Source organism: Parasteatoda tepidariorum, chromosome 3 (genome assembly GCF_982258835.1).
Source record: "Parasteatoda tepidariorum strain Cologne lab strain chromosome 3, Ptep-v5.0, whole genome shotgun sequence".
NCBI classification, from domain to species: Eukaryota; Metazoa; Arthropoda; class Arachnida; order Araneae; family Theridiidae; genus Parasteatoda; species Parasteatoda tepidariorum.
This window is the reverse complement of record NC_141757.1, coordinates 49,024,048-49,036,605: the sequence shown is the minus strand read 5'-3', so window position 1 is coordinate 49,036,605 and position 12,558 is coordinate 49,024,048.

Below are 12,558 nucleotides of genomic sequence, written 5' to 3'. Positions count from 1 at the left end.
TTGTTCAAAGTGGTTTTGAATAAGAAATTGGCTTACATAAAACATAAAGGAATAATTAAGAAATGTTTATTCATGTTTACAGGAGCCATTGTGTTATTCTGAAACATTTCTTTTTCGAATTTGTTCATTCAATCTTCAATTGTTTATGCCTTTTTCGACAGTGAATATTTAATTTAGGAAGCACAAAATTATCAAAGTATTAATGCTCTTTTATTTCCTCTAAGAAATTAAGTTCATCGAAAATATGCTCCCTTCCTTTCAAATAACATCATTGTGCCACGAATGCGCATTCGCATGTGAAAGTGTGACCAAAATGATTAATTATATATTTTTCGTGAAGTCTAGTTTAAATAGTAGTTATACGTGATTTTAAATACGTAATTTCTGACAATGCTCAGCTGCAGCCACTGGATCATTTTCATTGCATCCATTGATGGACCCCAGAAGACTTGTACCCATCAAATTTGAAAAATTAGTTGCGTTAGAATCGCATTTCTATTCTAAACTATTGTTAAAACTATAAACTACTGTCTTTTTGCATCACATTACTTACTACACTACTTTTTTAAAAGAAGTAGCACACTTCACTGCTTGCAGTGCACTACTTCCGACTACTGATTTTAAGTGACAAAATTGATCAAATCATGCATTTTAAAATATATTCTACCGAAAATAAAGTTAATAAAAAATATTTAAATCTCTCGGGATCACAAGGTCTATTATGTATGGTTAATACTGTTCACAATATACCTTGTACCATCAATTTATTAACAGTAAATTAATAATTAGTAACAGTATATTTCAGGAGATTTTAAATTTTAGCCAATAAAACATTATTTAATAAGATCTTAATTTACTAATTAATTCATATTGGTTTATTTTGAAATATTTACATTATTTTGCAAGAAGTTAATTAAAAACATAAGAAACATTTCGATCACATTCCTTATGAATCAATATGGTAAAGTTAAAATAATGCACATTTAGTAATAGTGTAGAAAATTTCTTGTGATTTTGAAATAAAATGCTTTGAAACAATAATAAATATTAATTTACAAAATGATTTACGTTTTTCTTATTTCAATGTATATTTCACTTTACAAATACTTAAACAAACGATTTAAAAAATTTCGGTTACTCAATTACACAAAATCCATTAGGACGGCTTTAAGTTGAGAAAAAGTATAGTAAAAAGTACAAAAATAAAAAAAAGTCGCAACTGCCAAAATATTGTGAAATTTACGATGTTTCTGGCTCAATAGGATCACTAAAATGATTGTTATTTTTTAAAGCGATTTTGGTAAAATCAACAGTAAAATTTTGTTTTATAAGGTGCGATGTAATTTAGAAAATGTGATAAAATTCAGTAATTTTATCACGTTTCCGTGAAAGCAATTAGTTTTTTCTACTAATTTACATTTCAGTTTTGTATTTTTAACCAAATCAGGGGTAATAAAAACTATAATTTTGAAAACCAGAATTCCCGGTAAACTGTTACCATATGAACGGAAAAAAATACCAAATGAATGGTTTAAATACGGTATATTTTGGTTTTTATCACTAGAATCTTGGGTCAGAAATGACATTACCCTAGATTTCGATAATTTTTAAAAGAATTTTTTTTCCGTGCTCACATTAAATCATTTCTAAAAAATATATTTGGATTTTGCATTAAAAACATTAAAACGGAATCAATTTAAGTTAATTACAAAATAAATCACGTTTTTCATTATAAGAAATATTTTATTTTACCAGAAATAAAAGGAGAAAACAAAACTATTTCATTGAACAAAGAGAAAATAGCTCATTACTGCAATCCCAAGTTATGCTTAATATTATCGGGGACAATTTCTTTGAATTTTGCAATAAAAAGCATCAAAAAATAACAAGTAAATTAATAATTTTAAAACTAAATTGCATTGCTTAGAAAAATAAATATTTTCCTTCACTATAAACAAGGAAAATTTATCAAATTTGTTTTGTTTGCACGGAAACACATAATCCATTAAAGCGATCTTAAAATATATTATACTTACACTAAAGGAAGAGCAATATAGTACGTTATACAAAATAGACAAAAAATAAAATTTACCATCTCCCTATTGTTTAACAGTGTGGCATTCTATCAATGTAAAAACCAGCAATGGTTGCTTTGTTGAACTAAGAGTTATTTTAAGTATTGAATTTTAAATAAATATGACAAAAGAATCATTTTAAATTCTTCAAATAGATTTGCGTATTGTCTAATGTAATTACAAAATTAAGTACTTTTTTGATGTATTGATGTATTATCAACTTATTCACAAATTGATATAAATGAACTGTACATCAATTTTAAAACACTTTAATTTATTTACGTAATTTACTTACATATTTATCTATTTCTGTTAGTATTAACTTGGGCGAGTTTTGACCACAACTGTAAGCCCTTTCTCTTTGCAGATTAAAGTTTTATTTATTTATTTTTTTTTAAATAAACAAGGTTCTGCCTCGAACTCATTTTTAAGTACATAAGTAAATGGTTTAGGCATAAATAGGGAACACATAACATCTGGTTAAAAAATGAAGTATATTTCAAGAGAATGGTTTAAGCATAAATAGGGAACACTTAACTTCTGGTTAAAAAATGAAGTATATTTCAAATGAAGTATATGTTGAAGTATACATACCAAAAATGCAAAATTTAGTTTTCGTTTCGATTTTCATTGCATAGTTAAATGTCTCAATATTTCCCCTATTTATTTTGATGAGTTAACTAAATATAACATTTTTATCGATAAAATTAAATAATTTTAGCTTTTATTGCATGTATACTTATTTTTTTTGCATTATTTATGATAATGACTAGTGCCTTTCATATTTATTTGGGCTTGTATTTCAGTTTTAAGACCCGTTATCGGGTTATCTTCGGTATTACCCATGCCAATTTCACTGAGTATGCAGTGCAGGGTAATATTCATTTATGTTCAACACAACAATATTAAAATTTTTAGTAACCTTTTAACTATCTATAAAGATAGTATTAATTTTGGCATCAACCTTTGGGAAAGTGAATTATGTTCGCTAAGGAGAGGTGTTCGCTTAGGAGAAGGAAATGCAAATTTCGAAACGCAATGCTATTTTAAAAGAAAATTACAGGATAGCTAAATAAATGCAAAATTGGAAATAGAGAATCCCATTGATATTTATTTAAATTGTATAAAACAATAATGATTAAATTTTAAAGAAAACCGTAGAAAATTTCGATATATGTGCTTTACTTTCATTTACTTTCAGCAGATTCGTAAATGCAAGTATTTGTTTCTGTTTTTTGAATTAGTGGGTCTAGCATATTATCGAAGTATAATCGTTAGTAAGTTGTAAACAGATTATAAATAATTTCTTACAAATGACGCAATAATTACCCTAATGCTAATTTAAATATCACTGAAAATTAATTCTTGGCAAAAATAAATAAATAATGCTAAAACAATGAAATTGCTTTGACAAGAACCAGAGAAAAAAAATTTTCGGATGCAATTTTTTTTCTAAGCAGAACAGAAAAAAAACTTTTAATTTTTACATAACTCGACAAAAAACTCTGTTGAAAGCATGTTATTACGTTTGCAATGAAAATAGATTTACATTTATATTAAAAAGAAAATGTTAGAATAAGAAAATAAAGTCCTAAACAAAATTTTAACTATAAAACGTGCTCCTTTCATGTTAGCTTAACTGAATAGCCACTTAGTTGAAGTTTTTTTTAATCATCGAGATAACCATGGGAAATTTTTCTTCCATCCAACGCAAATGCGGGTTAGTTTCACAAAAAAATCATGAAAATAAACTTGTCTTTGTTGCTTGATGTAGGTGATCAAAATGACTGGCAGTCAAATGATACCTTGCCTAGCAGATCAGATATAATCAAAATTACTAGCAGTTTGAATCTATCTGATCTATTAGCTAAGGTAAATTTGGTAGAATCAAAATTTAAAGCACAGAGAACGAGCTATATGAATCTTTTGTTCAACACTGAATACAAGATAAAATTCCTCTTGAAACTAAGCTAGATCTCAGTGCACTTCAATTACTTTTATAAATATCGGATGATTAAAAATTGAGTCCTACGAAATAAATATATTATTCATTCATAAACCGTCATATTATTTTTATATACTTGACGTTTAACAGAAGCTGCATTAATAAATTTTATTTATAATTTTAGCAAATGAAATGAAAAATTAATTATATACACATATATTCATCATTCATCAATGGATTCTCTTAAACTAATAAATATTCAGTCATTAGTTATAATTTAATTAGTTTAATTTCGGATAAAATCTTTGCAGGAAATGTCTTTACTACCATTAAATATTAATCTCGCTTGATAATAAAATAATCTGAATTCAAAGTTTTATATATATTAGTAATTGATATGTATTATTATTAAATATATTAATAAATATATCAATAATTTAAAATTCAATCTAATAATAGAAAAAATGAAAGAGGTTTAAAGATTTTGATGAATGAATTTTAAGTCCACTTTTATTTATTATGATTTTAAATTATAAAAACTGATATTGTTTGAAGTTTTCAAAACTTTTTTAATGAAATTTAAAGATTCCTCAACCGCACATACTCCTAAATTTATGTTCTAAATATTCTATCTGATTTTAATCAGATAATTATGGTTCAAACTATCAATTTAAGAAATGCTTTCGAATATTTCATAAATTAATACATTGTAAAAAATGCCATTGTAGAAAATGCCCATCGGGAATTTTTTTACAATGCAACTGTATTTCATTTTCTATTTCACAAATAACTTAACTTTAAAACCTTTTTAAATAATTTTTTATTTTATTTCTATTAATCCTTTTTTTTCAAAAAGATGTATCTAATCTGAGTAGAATTGTTACATGTTTTTTTAGAATTTAAAATATAATAAAATATTAACATTTTATTACCACTGAACTAAACTCATTAATTCTATTTTGATATTTTAAAATATGAAATGAGACAGAAAAGAAGATTTTGAAATTTTTTTTTTTAATTTTATTTTTGAGAAACCATTAGTTTTATATTTGTGGTATCACTTCAAAAGGCACTAATTTGCGAAATAAAAGTTGATGATTTAAACATAGAATTTAATAGCCTCTCATTTCGATTTTTGAATTTATCACGTTGAATAGACTATTTTGGGTGCCTCTCTCAGAAGTTTAAATTCAGGGAATAAATTACTTTTGATGAAGATTAAGTAAATTTGTAAGTATTTTTACTTTTTGGGTAAAAATAAAAAGATTCTCAGAGACTCATTAATTCACTGTCGCAACTAAATTGAAAGCAAAAATCTATTTATACCTCTTTATTTCTTACCACAAAATTGTTTCAGTTACATGGTTATACTAATTCTCACAGTCTTTTTTGGCGATTCACTTTCGCCAAATTATTTTCAAATTTATACCGATTACTCTGTTGGCTTTGTTTTTGGCTATGTTATCTTTCGATAAATCACCAATCATTGTTCTCTTTCCATGCTCCAAACGGTTTGGAACAATTTAACCACTTATTAGTTTAGCTTTTAACTGGGGTGGTCATGGAGGATTTATCTCTATGGCTAGGGATTTATCTCCAAGGGCTAGAGTCTTCTAGCCGCCGGACTAACCATGGGAGGTTTTCGTGGTTTTCACCTCTATTTAATGCAAATGTTGGTTAGTTCTATCAAAAAGACCTCCAAGAAGGCACATTTCTCCCAATACTTAATCAAGGAGTTTCTTTGTCTTCCGGATTGGTTTCAAAACTACAAGGCTACCGAGTTGAACATTAATAGGCGTAAGCCCTAAATTGGATCATCTGTTCATTGACGCTTATAATATATAATAAATTACGATCTTTTTAAGGTCAGCTAAATGTTATCGTTTAATATATGATAAAATAACAATCAAATAAATTGTGATTTTTTAGAGAAGTTTCCAACAATGTAGTATACTATAAATATATTTACCAAGTATCTCCATATTTACTTCTTTCAAAAAATACTATTCTTACAATCGCTTGCTTTTTTCAAAAATTCTTTATTCAAATGTACTTCTTTCAAATTATTTTTCTAAAGAATGCGAAAGTATTCCCACAAATAGCTTGTTGTGGGCCGGAGAGGGGGAATTGTGGATTCCTAACTTTCATGGACAGGCCATGGAGGCTAAGACTCCTTAGATTATAAATAATTATAGACAATATTATAAGATAACAGACTATAAATAATTTTGATTTTTTCTCGATAAAAAGTTATGATACATAAAAACTTTTATGATGATTATTTTCTTAGTTAAACATCTATAATTAATCATTTTAAAAGCTATATGAAAGTAAAAGAAATAAAAGCAGCATGAACCTAGAATGTTGATAGAATGACTTAGATAGAATGACCTTCAAAAAAATTTTGAATATAATCGTCAAAATTATTTTTTAGTATTTATCTAATTTGCTCAAATTCATTAAAGAAAAGAAAAAACATTAAGTTAAAAAAAATATTTCATTTTACGCATTCCTGTTTTCATGATAGGTATCCATGATTCCATTGTATGATAATGATTAACATAAACTTATGTAACCTAAATTACTTAGAATAATTTAGTATTAAATCACTTTGCAAACTTATGATACGGAAGGTTTATAAAGTGAAAAACCAAAAACAAGCAATATTTTGACCTTTTTTCTTAAATTTCTTTAACCATTAACCATATTAGGATTTTGACGCCTCGTAATAAAATTTCGAACTGAATATACTTATTTTATTTATAAACACGAATATTCTTATGCACTCAGCAACATTTCTTTTTGTTAAACACCTTCAGCAAAACTAACAAAATTAAGATGGATTCAGTTTTTTCCTACTCTCTTATTTTTTTGTTCAGAGCAAAATCAGAACAACAAGAAATCAAATTGAGACATTGTAACTACTTTCTTGCAATTCGTAAACTTTTTAAAAATTGTTAATTGATTTAAAATTAATTATATCAATTCTATTTAAAAACACAGTTAAACAACAATTAGAAAAGCATAATGATATTGAACTCACATAGCAGTATCTTCACTAACTTCTAATTACTATTATCAAGTTCACAAACTTCATTTATTCAGGAAAACTTACATTATTACTTGTAAGTGAACCTTACGTTTCCTAAGAACATTGGAACGCTGTAAAAGGCACCTTTAAGCAGAGGGAAGTAATGTAGACAACCATTTAAGCTATCACATTTAAGTGTGATCGTAAAAGAAGGATATCAAACCCTTCACTTAAATTAAATTCAAGTAGTGGTTATTGTAATTACAGTTAAGACTCTTGTGTGTTTAAAGTAATTGCCTTAAAAGATAAACTCTCCGCATCTTAAAGCAATAGACGGATGTAGTTTTTTGAAAGTTAACTATTTTTTAAAGATATATCTAATCAAGACAATTCTTAAAAAATAACACATTTTAAAGTACTGTAATAACTAAAATTTTTTAAAATACTTGTTAACAGTCAAAAATTAATAATCAATTTGCTTAAAAAATAACTTAATTTGAAACTAAGCTTTCTAGTGATGTAAAATAAAAAGGTGCAGTAACAATAGTTTATGACACAAATGTATTTAATACTTTGATTTTTTTCTCAAAATTTTAAGTAATAAACATTTTTAAGTAATAGACTCATAAAATTTGTAAGACTGTGATTATTGAATAAGGACACTATGAAGTCTAAAAAAATTGATAAAAAATATATAGTAAACCAAGCTTACTGAATATAAGCCACAACTACAATAAATATTTTAAATTGTACTTTCAAAATACATAGTTTATACCAACAAACAGAACCCATTGACCTAGAATTTCTATTAAAAACATATTTTCTTACGTTTCTCATTATTTTTGAGCTAATTTAGTTCAAAATAAGTGAAAATATTATATAGTATAGCATTTTAAAATTTAATGGCTATGAAATGTAGCATGAAGCACCGGTATATTTTTCTTTGTTAAAGGTAAAATCTTCGAACACAGCTCACTTCCAAATAATAAATTTTCAAATTTTCACTTATTATCAGTTATTTAGATGTTAACAAAAATTTTTTTGCTTTTCAAAATCAATAATTGATAAATTTTTGAATAGGAATGAAAATAATAAATTTTTTTATTTTATATTTTACACAAATATTATTCCGATAATGTAACAGATTTTTTAGTAACTATTAGACTGTTTTTTTTATATTTGAAAAAATCAAAATACATTTCTGCTTGTAATTAGAGAGTCGGAAATAAATATATAAAAGGGACACCGGTGTGCCACCTGCGTCAAAGGGTTGATACTTAAATATATTTATAAATACCAATTTCATGCTGTTTTGAGGGTTTATATTCCCCTATTTAATTTTCGTCACAACCATCCATTAAGTTGTGGGATAGTTATCATTTTAAGAGAATATACAGTGCTCCAAGAAAATAGACCATGCTGAATAACTTTTGATCTAATGTTCACGTTCTAGGTTTCGTTCTTGATGGTTCGAAGTGGTGACCTCAAATATGATAATTAATTAGTGCAGACGTTATTTTAAGTTACGAAATTAAAACCCCAAAACGTACTTTTTCTGAATAACTATACCATTTTTTCAACGTATTCGTATTTCTGATCCACTAAATATAGGGGGTAGCCGCAATATGGGAAATATGGTTCCCATAGTTTGATTAGAAGAGCGGTTAAAAATTTTAGCCCCTTTATGTTAATTTTACTTTTTACGTATTTCGCCAAATCTCGAGAACTTTTTAAGCAAATTTAAATAAAAATTCACACAATTATAAAAAAAAAGTTTATCCAAAGGTAATGCCGTACAAGAAATAAATTTTAGTAAATATATATAATTTTTTACTGTATTTTATTATTTTATATAGAAATAGTCGAAAGAATTTCGAATTGTAAGGTGTACACTTTTTAATATCATTTTAAAATATGTATTTGTACAAGAAAAATACGAAATTTGAGTAAATTCGATTGAGTAGTTCCTGAGAAATGGAACTTTTAGTATACAACTTCTTCAAAATTCGATTTCTCAGAAACTATTTAACCGATTCAGCTAAAATTTTGCATTTTGCTACCTTAAATTACGTAATTTAAAATTATGTAAGAAATTGTATACCTTACAATTCAAACTTTTTTCGATAATTATTCAATAAAATAATGAAAAATAATAAATATTTGCTAAAATTTATTTTTTGCATAAAGTTATCTTTCGATAAACGAATTTTATAATTGTGTGAAAAAACTTTCCAATTCGCTTAGAAAGATTTCTAAATATTGCGAACCACGCAAAAGAGTAAAACTAGCATTACGGTGGTCTAAGCTTTGTAGCTCTCTCCAGACCAAACTATGGGGACCATATTTCTCAGACCGAGGCTACCCCCTATATTTTGGTGATAAGAAATACAAATCCGTTGAAATAAAAGTATGTTGCTTTTGTGTGCGATTTAAAATATCACTTGTTTTAAATAATTAGCATGTAAGTCACCTCCTTAAACCATTAAGATTGAGTCGTGGAACGTCAAGATTCGATTATAGACAAAATTTACTCAGGATGGTCCGTTTTTATAGGTGCACTGTACTTAATAAAGCAAATTGAGAAAAATATTTTTATAAATTATGTGTTTCGTGGTATTAGCGATTCATGTTCGAGCAAAGCTTTCGCATTATTTTTTGTTCTGATTGCGAGTTGCAATTGTGACTTAAATTTTTATTTAATAACATGTCTTTAACAGAGATAAATAAATCTTCTTTCTTTAGCCCAACTTATTATTTACTATTGTATTATAATTATTTTTAAACTAGTCTACGTTTCAAGTACATAAAAATCTATTCTTTTCTTTTTATAAATTGGATAAAAAGTTCAGTAATAAGAATAATCTAACTCTTAGAAAATATTAACAAAGAACCATTGATCTAATGTTCACGTTCTAGGTTTCGTTCTTGATGGTTCGAAGTGGTGACCTCAAATATGATAATTAATTAGTGCAGACGTTATTTTAAGTTACGAAATTAAAACCCCAAAACGTACTTTTTCTGAATAACTATACCATTTTTTCAACGTATTCGTATTTCTGATCCACTAAATATAGGGGGTAGCCGCAATATGGGAAATATGGTTCCCATAGTTTGATTAGAAGAGCGGTTAAAAATTTTAGCCCCTTTATGTTAATTTTACTTTTTACGTATTTCGCCAAATCTCGAGAACTTTTTAAGCAAATTTAAATAAAAATTCACACAATTATAAAAAAAAAGTTTATCCAAAGGTAATGCCGTACAAGAAATAAATTTTAGTAAATATATATAATTTTTTACTGTATTTTATTATTTTATATAGAAATAGTCGAAAGAATTTCGAATTGTAAGGTGTACACTTTTTAATATCATTTTAAAATATGTATTTGTACAAGAAAAATACGAAATTTGAGTAAATTCGATTGAGTAGTTCCTGAGAAATGGAACTTTTAGTATACAACTTCTTCAAAATTCGATTTCTCAGAAACTATTTAACCGATTCAGCTAAAATTTTGCATTTTGCTACCTTAAATTACGTAATTTAAAATTATGTAAGAAATTGTATACCTTACAATTCAAACTTTTTTCGATAATTATTCAATAAAATAATGAAAAATAATAAATATTTGCTAAAATTTATTTTTTGCATAAAGTTATCTTTCGATAAACGAATTTTATAATTGTGTGAAAAAACTTTCCAATTCGCTTAGAAAGATTTCTAAATATTGCGAACCACGCAAAAGAGTAAAACTAGCATTACGGTGGTCTAAGCTTTGTAGCTCTCTCCAGACCAAACTATGGGGACCATATTTCTCAGACCGAGGCTACCCCCTATATTTTGGTGATAAGAAATACAAATCCGTTGAAATAAAAGTATGTTGCTTTTGTGTGCGATTTAAAATATCACTTGTTTTAAATAATTAGCATGTAAGTCACCTCCTTAAACCATTAAGATTGAGTCGTGGAACGTCAAGATTCGATTATAGACAAAATTTACTCAGGATGGTCCGTTTTTATAGGTGCACTGTACTTAATAAAGCAAATTGAGAAAAATATTTTTATAAATTATGTGTTTCGTGGTATTAGCGATTCATGTTCGAGCAAAGCTTTCGCATTATTTTTTGTTCTGATTGCGAGTTGCAATTGTGACTTAAATTTTTATTTAATAACATGTCTTTAACAGAGATAAATAAATCTTCTTTCTTTAGCCCAACTTATTATTTACTATTGTATTATAATTATTTTTAAACTAGTCTACGTTTCAAGTACATAAAAATCTATTCTTTTCTTTTTATAAATTGGATAAAAAGTTCAGTAATAAGAATAATCTAACTCTTAGAAAATATTAACAAAGAACCGTAATCCTTTGTATAGCTCATAATGAATTGCAATTTGAATATAAGACAGGAATGTCAGTTCCATTTTACTCATTTTATCATTTAAAAAGAGACAAAAATTTCACTTTGTTAGTAAAAAAGTAATAAAAATTCAAACTACATTACATTTCAATTGTTTAAAAACAATTCTTCAACTTCCTTTATATAAAATAGAAAATCTTTTCAACTATTGAATTATCTAACTTTACAGAAATATTAACAAAAGATCTCGAATAAAAAGATATTAGTTTCGCAGCATATAATAGATTAAATATTTATGAGAAAAAAAATCGGTTTTTCTTAAAGGTTATAAAGAAAAATGTGGGTTAGATGTGATTGAAAAACACTTTTTTAATCTGTATATTGCACCTCTATCACGGCTATTTGGTAACAAAGTACATGAACACTTACCAGCTATCTTCTTTATACAATGTCTTTCAGGAATAAATCACAGCTATTGCTTGATGTACGGGGGAATTCTGATAAGAAGAGAAGAGAGGGAATTCCCTACAGATTTCCCGTCTTCTCATCGTGCGTCGCTGTTTCTTAAGTCTCTGAGGTAAGATATTGTGCTGAAGATTTCCGACATTTCTGGTCAAAATTATCATTATTATTAATGTAATGTTACTATTCTGAAATGATTTATTAGTCAACGGGTCAAAGTTATGATAGCTTAGATGCTTTGATAAATATTGGAATGTTTTTTTACTATTTTAAGAGGCATTTAAGTTTTTTCCACAAATATATATATATACCCTTTAGTGTAAATGGAAGACCGGAGTTCGTTTTATATATATTTTTCTTACTCTGTAGTTGCAAGCAAAAATAGAATTTGGTATTTTTCAATCATAAAAAGCAGCCTTACAGTTACTAAAAAATTCTGTTAGAATATTCGAATTGTATTTGTACGAAAATGAAATATCCGAAGAAAAAGTAGTTTAAAATGTTTTTACACACATTCAAAAATTTATCGGTAATTGATTTTGTAAATTAATGAAATTTCAACGATGAATAACTGTTTCTTCTAGATCTAAATATCTGCTAATAAGTAAAAAATAACTGCTTAATAAATTTAAAATTTATTGTGTGGAACTGAGCCATGCTTGGAAGAATTTGCCTTTGAAACAAAAAAAA